The 7,051-nt window shown below is 39.5% G+C and overlaps 1 protein-coding gene and 1 long non-coding RNA gene across 2 annotated transcripts in view; both read right to left on the bottom strand.

Moving 5' to 3' along the window:
* LOC118228817 (hemicentin-1-like) overlaps positions 1 to 7,051 on the bottom strand; it is an 84,872-nt gene that overhangs the window by 10,946 nt on the left and 66,875 nt on the right. The gene's annotated exons all lie outside the window — the stretch shown is intronic.
* LOC118228857 lies at positions 517 to 3,372 on the bottom strand. Its single transcript, XR_004765556.1, has 3 exons — positions 3,162 to 3,372; positions 2,726 to 2,782; positions 517 to 531 (listed from the first exon to the last, which is right to left on the bottom strand). It is a non-coding gene; the product is annotated as an uncharacterized LOC118228857 (long non-coding RNA).

The raw sequence follows: 7,051 nt of genomic DNA, 5'->3' as shown, positions 1-7,051 counted from the left end.
AATAAAGATTAATGTAAAAAAACAATTTGTAAGTCAAGGTGCAATTCAGCATGTTTGGGCATTCCAACATGTCGAGAAAAAGGGGGGGGGGGGAAACAGAAGGGAAAAAGAGTTTAATCACAACTGCTGGTTTATTATTTTTTTATGTACCTGTAACCTCTAATGTCACCGTCTGATCATAGAAGTAGCCGTCCAGTTGATTTGGCTCAATCCACACATAGATCTTCTCAGCGTTATGTGCTTCTCGTGTCGGGTTGATTTTGAGACTGCAGTTCCCCTTTCCCGCTCTGCCAATTAACTCCGTGCTGTCACGAAACTTATCTATGACGTCCCCCGGTTTGGATTCGCTGTATACCAGCGGGTAGCCACGACTGACGTACTGGTACCAAGTGACTTCAACGGCCTCGTTAGCGGTCGGGGGAGTGAAGGAGCAAGGAACGACGATGCAAGACCCGACCGGAGCGGACATCTGGTTAGGAATCGTCACTGACCACGGCTGTCCAGCCGCAGCCACAGTCCAAACTGCCAGACCTGTTCAAAATAACAGAGACAGAAGAATTGCAATGCGGTAGGCTAAACACCCAAGGTCATAAATATCCTTTTCATATTTTTACGATGGATAATACTGATATATGTTTGTTTGATTTTTTTTGTTGTTTTTTTGCTATGTACACAGTATTATCTGATCATCGCTGTCTAATATTCAGCCAATTAAGCACTTTCCCCATTAAATTTATGGGAGAGTGCTACAAGAACACAAAAACATCTGATGGTAATTTTTTTTTAAACAAGCACCACCATCAGAGAGAGAGCAGTCCATTGTCATCAGGACACTTCAGTTCACCTCTATGACCTAATTTAAAACACTCTTGCAAGCTTTCGTTGTTACCTTTGATTTCCTTCCATTTCTGTGACTGATTTCTATTATTATTTCACTGCAGCCCTCATAAAATCCACAGTAAATTATCCCAGTGAACGTTTTTGTGTTGAAAAGTCGGTGTTAAATCCGTAAAACGCCCTCTTGGTGTTCAGGTTTAAATCCGACTACATTTGGTTGAAAAGTGAAAGGACGTAGCCAGGAAATTTTCGGGTAAAACTTGAGCTGTATTGGGGTTAACCTAAAAATGGTGTCCAAAAATGGTGAGCTATTGTTAGTGAATCAAAGATTACATACAAGAACCCGGGCTGATCTGCGCAGTTCAGTACAACTAACTAACAGTCACTCACAAGTAAAGAGAGTACATCCAATCGCTCTCCTAACACTCTCCAAGCATTCCCAAGACACACACTAAAATCCCCTGGGGCCACAGCTTCTTTTATCAATTTTTGCTAACTCCTCCTGTTGTGGAGCTTAAATTTAGTACTTCCCACTTATTTCTTTTGTTAGTCATGTCCTGTTTTTGACACCATTATTTCCCAATTCTTTGACACCAATATTTATGAGCCCCTTCCTTCTTCATTTAAAAAAAAATGCTGGTGCTCATCTCCCACATGAATCTCCCTCCCCTTCTATCACAAATCATATATTCTGACGATACATTTGCGTATAAGGCAGCAGCTTCCGTTCGTTCTACGTATATGCTTGCGTACAATGCTTAATTCGCAGGGCAGAAACTGTGTGTGTATTACGTGTTTGTTCTAATTGCACGTTTTTAATATGAAGCACTCACTGCTGCAGGTTGTTAATCTTACGGCTCAGGTTGACCTTTGTCCACTCTGCATCCTCCCTCCTTTGCTAGCCGTATGATACATCATGGAGGTGGCGGCTGGTGCTCTTGAATACATTCCTTTCCCATATACATTGGGCCTGTGCTCTCTGACTACATGTCTTTCCCAATACATTGGGCTTGTGCTTTTTGAGTACATATATATTTATTCCCCACACTATAGCGTCCAAAAATATCTTGTGCACTCACAGCTCTCTTGAAACACCACGGCCAATGCATTTTCACACATTTTAAGACGGAAACTGCAAAGTTAAAAAAAAAAAAGTATTTTAAGCCCCCACCCTCAAGGAAGCTAGCACATGCTTCCTCTTGCCAGTGCAGTGGACTGTCCATCAAGGTTAACATTTTATCTGAACTGCAATAACTATATAAAATATATCTTACTTTTTAGAATGTACACATGTTGAAAGCCATAGGTAAAGGCTAAAGATAAAAACAATCGAATTCAGAATACCCAATGTTACAAATGCATTTTCCTGTATTTTGAAAATACAAAATACATGTATTTTATCTAGATACATTTTCTGGCTCCAGTATTTTGTATTTTATTTTGATGCATTTAGTTGAGGGGTATTTTGTATTTTGTAACAAGATACAATTTGATGTATCTTTGCCCATCTCTGCCTGCACCCACACTCGCCCTTGATGCACCTGCCCCAAGGGTGCCAACTCTTACTCTTAATTATTCAATTAGGAAAGTGCCAGCACTAGTGTATGTACTGTACACTAGTTGTCCAGGAAGCTAAGGTAAGCTAAATGACCTTTGGTATCCACGTATTGTATGTCGCTTTGGATAAAAGAGTCTGCCAAATAAATGTCATGTAATTAGCTGCAACAAAAACCAGCACACACAACCAGCTGCCCTGGGCTAGAGTTGCACTCAATGCTTACGCTAGTACTTACGTCTATACTTAACTGAACAACCCCTCATTATCCCTGCAGTTGAATTAACAAGATCCATAAATGCAAGCAATTCCAATTGGCGTATGTTACAGTACCTTGAATGACACTGCAAAGAACAGATGATCTCCTGAAGGAACCCATGAGCTCTGTATCTAACGTAATTTAAAGACACTGACTTCATGGGTCAAATGTAACAAAACAAAAAAAAAAAAAGAAACAGACATGATTATTTGCAGGATGAAAATGATTTTAGACTGTCTGGCAGCAGAAGAAAGAGGTACTAATCCCTGGTGTTTTATCAAATGTACAGTTTGAAAAACTGTGTTATTTCGAGATTTAACTTTGAAGACACATCATTTTATGCAGTTGATTGCTACATGACAAACATTCATTACCTCAGAAAGATACTTTTAATTAGTTGATAAAAGACACCACATAAGTCACTTCCTCTGTCAAACCAATTGACATACCTTCACATTCAGAAATATAATGAGTTGCCGAGCGATAAATATAATGTTCTGTGTTACGAACCTGCAGGATCTTGAAGTTGTCGTCTTGCTTTTGAGAAGTGCGTATGGTTTGCACGGGTCAGTGCTGCGTTCCTCTTTCAGAACGTCAGGACTGATGCAGAGCTGAAGATTATCTTCTGCAGGGCATGACTACTACGACACAAAACCGTGACCTCAGATAGCAATGAATTAATCGCTGTGGCCAGCTCTAGTCTTTACACCACCCTAGGAGAGATTGGGGGGCGGGGGGGGTTAGCTCATACCCTCATCCCCAGCCCTAGATAGACCCCCCACCCCACCCCACCCCCCTCTTCTAGACAGTATTGTGAATTTTATTTTATTTTTTTAAATGTTGGAATGTAGTTCAAAAATCCGATGATTGGCAGCTCCTATGAACACTTGCTTTGTAAACAAATGCAAAATGGAGATGGTACACTGGGTATTAAGTAATGTATAATGTCGCCATTAATAATGGATTTAATTTCTAAAATGTCTCATTTCATGATCAGACCAAAGAAAACAGGTGCCAACCATATATTTGACTGGTTTTAGCTAATCAAAGTGCTTTATTACAGCTAAAACCTGGACGCTCAGTGAACCTACAGTAGCTACCACCACTGCACTCCACGCTCTAGGGTATGATTTTAACATTGTGGACACACGCACTCACACACACACACACACAAACACACACACCTGAGAACAGGCAATCAGGCAATGCGCTTTTCTACATATTAGTGTGAAAGTTTGTACTTCTGATTCTCTGATTAACACATTACAGGAAACGAGCACTCCTAAAAAAGTTCAACACGGAAAGGGGAGCCATTGCTTCTTGAAACTCAGTTGATCGAGTGACTAATCATCCAGAAGTTCTCAAATGACTATATCCAATACATACATGATTTTATTCTTGGACATTCATTTAAAAATAAATTAACATACAATATCTACAAAAGAATTACATCTCTTAAAAGTTGTTCACAATAGCATTGTGAGTAAATTTATTGCAATTAAATTTATAAATAAATTACCTGAATTCAGTGGGAGCCATTTTATAAACAGACACATCACAGGTCTTGTCCTTTTATAATAGAGTTGCATCCAGTAGTTATGGGCTTCAACCACTACTGAATATTTATTTATCTTGACATTATAGATATTAAATGTATCAAGCCCATTGGAATCAATTTTACATATATAAAATGACAGTACTGCAAAAACAATTATTAAAATACTGCATATCAGAAAGAAAGAAAAAAAAAACATTACAGAAAATTTTGAAAAAAAAGAGGAAAATGAAGTTCAAAAATAATATAAAAGACAACACAAAATGTAACATATACACAGCACTGGACAGGTGAGGGGTCTGTACATAAGAGTGCTGCACTTAGACGGTGGTGGCCATTCTTACAGCTGGGGGAGACACCTCATAGGGCAGTGTGGAGGACCGCTCTGATGGGGCCTGGGGGGGGGGATAAACAGATTAAATTAACAGGCGGGGGGGGGGGGAATCCTGTTTCCCGAAGCAGGATTACTGAGTTAGCGGGATACCTGCGCCGCATGTGGAACGTGGACCGAAGTGGAAAGAGCCGTTCTGGGTGACACTCTGCGCAGTGATCCAGGTAACTCAGGTAATCCTTCTACGTGAACCAGCCCCTCGGCGTGAAGGGAAGACGTGACACTCCAGAGCACATTCAGTTAACTCAGAACATTCTCACACTGTTATAACACTGGGGGGAAAAAACATTCCAGTAACATTGTGAGAACATTTTGTGTTAGCTGGGATGCTGCTCTTGATGGGTTACAGAAGGTCTGTCCATCTCATCATTTCATCATCACTTATTTTCTCAGCAGATGCTCTCTCTACCCTTATCTACGGTAATTATGTGTGATTACGTGTTTCACTGCCTGTGCTCTTGTAACGGAATGCGTTACAAAAAATTGGCCCAGAGGGCATATTGGCTGGGATTCAATCAACATTTATCCTTAACTTGGACTTAGGAATTTAATGCAAGAATTATTTCTCTCTCTCTCTCTATCTCTCTCTCTTTACAAATACAGTTCAGTGAGTTCTTTCCACTGGGGTTTTATATTTGGAGGTTCAGGCCTGGTTTTTGCCCTTATCTGTTAACTCTGTAAAGCATCTTTGTGACAGTTTTCTGTACAGAGAATGCTATACAGATCAAACTGATTTGGTTTGGTTCAACAATCTCTAAAACTAACTCAAATTAAGTTTGTGAAGAAAAAGTAAAATGTCAGAGTTGAGGACTAATTCTAATTGTGTACAATGCTAGTGTGTGCGTGTGCACGTGTATGTGTGTGTGTGTGTAATGTGTGTACAATGACCTCATATAAACCCAGATTAAATCATGTCTTGTTTATTTGAAATGGTCACCCAGCACGATAACAGCCATCTCCAGCACTTAGCCTTAACCATGTCAAGGCCTTAGCTTCCCCTTTGCTGTTGTACAATTAGCTTTCCATCGATTCCACACATTCTCTTTGTCGTGTTGTCTGATGGAGTTTAATTTAATGCTGTCCGCTGTACCATGGGGATTGTAGCGCTCAAGGCATTAAAGAAAAAACAACAACCCTGGTGAATCAACAGAATTCAAATACAGAATGCATTCATTAATCACCATGACAACGTCAACTTCCTGCACCGAGTCAGGGAACTCCTCTGTTGTATTAGAGAAAACAAATTGATATTTTGTTTTAATCTCCAGCTTTCATGTGCTATCCCATCTAAATCTGCAATAGCCACGTCACTCCATCAAAAACTGCAAATGGCCTTTGGAAATCGGTTGGGAGCCTTTCTGGTGAATTAGCTATTGGAAGGAATTGGCTTATTTTTGCACCAGACACTCAGTCTAGTTCACTACATTCCCCACAATGCCTGGTGAGTTGTCATGAAGAGCATTAAGAAAAGGGCGCTAGGTGAATTTGTTGTGTTATTAGCTCCCTTAATTGATCATTTAAGTGCTGAATAACAATGAATACTCCAGGACAAAGAACCCAGACCCCCCTCTTAAGGATTTGGAGGGAGAGCCACAGTTTCAACTAATCAGGATTCGAATGATTTACCCTATGAAGACACATTATGTCAGAAATAGCTATACGTAATATGATAAATAAATGTTCCCTATTCGGAGAACTATTATATTTTTGATAAACTAAAGCTTGCATTTTCTCTAATGTTCTATATAGCAAGAAAGGGGGTTTCTCTAGAAAGGGGGTTACGTTTTAAAAAATATATATATTAATTACTCATTATATATTACTGACACACAGGTGAAGATGAGCTGGTTCATAATTAATGAAAGTGTGTTTGGCTGATTATTGATTTAAATCAACTGTTTAAACCTGTATTGTGTTCATGTATTTAAACTCAAAAAAGGAACAACTATATTTCAATTTTTTCATTGATCAGGGGATAGGCTATAGCAAAGTCAACATATGTATAAGGCCACTGAGGATCAGACATTACACTACATTACAAACATTTAGCAGACGCTCCTATCCAGAGCAACTTACTCAACTTTTACACAGCATTTCACGTTGTATCCATTTATACAGCTGGATATATTCTGATGCAATACAGGTTAAGTACATTACATTAAAGGCATTTAGCAGATGCTCTTATCCAGAGCGACTTACACAACTTATATTGCATTTACACTGCATCCATTTATACAGCTGGATATATACTGAAGCAACGCAGGTTAAGTACTTTGCTCAAGGGTACAACAACAATGTCCCACCTGGGAATCGAACCTGCGACCTCTAGGTTACAAGACCAGCTCCTTACCCATCAGGTGTGAAAACTCCTGGTAGATGTATACTTGTCTACTACACACACTTAATACTAATTATTTATATATGATAATGGGCAACGGGTGTGCTGGCTGTTTT

This window comes from Anguilla anguilla, chromosome 1 (assembly GCF_013347855.1).
Source record: "Anguilla anguilla isolate fAngAng1 chromosome 1, fAngAng1.pri, whole genome shotgun sequence".
Lineage (NCBI taxonomy): Eukaryota > Metazoa > Chordata > Actinopteri > Anguilliformes > Anguillidae > Anguilla > Anguilla anguilla.
Note: the sequence above shows the minus strand (reverse complement) of the source record. Positions and strands in the feature narration are given on the sequence as shown.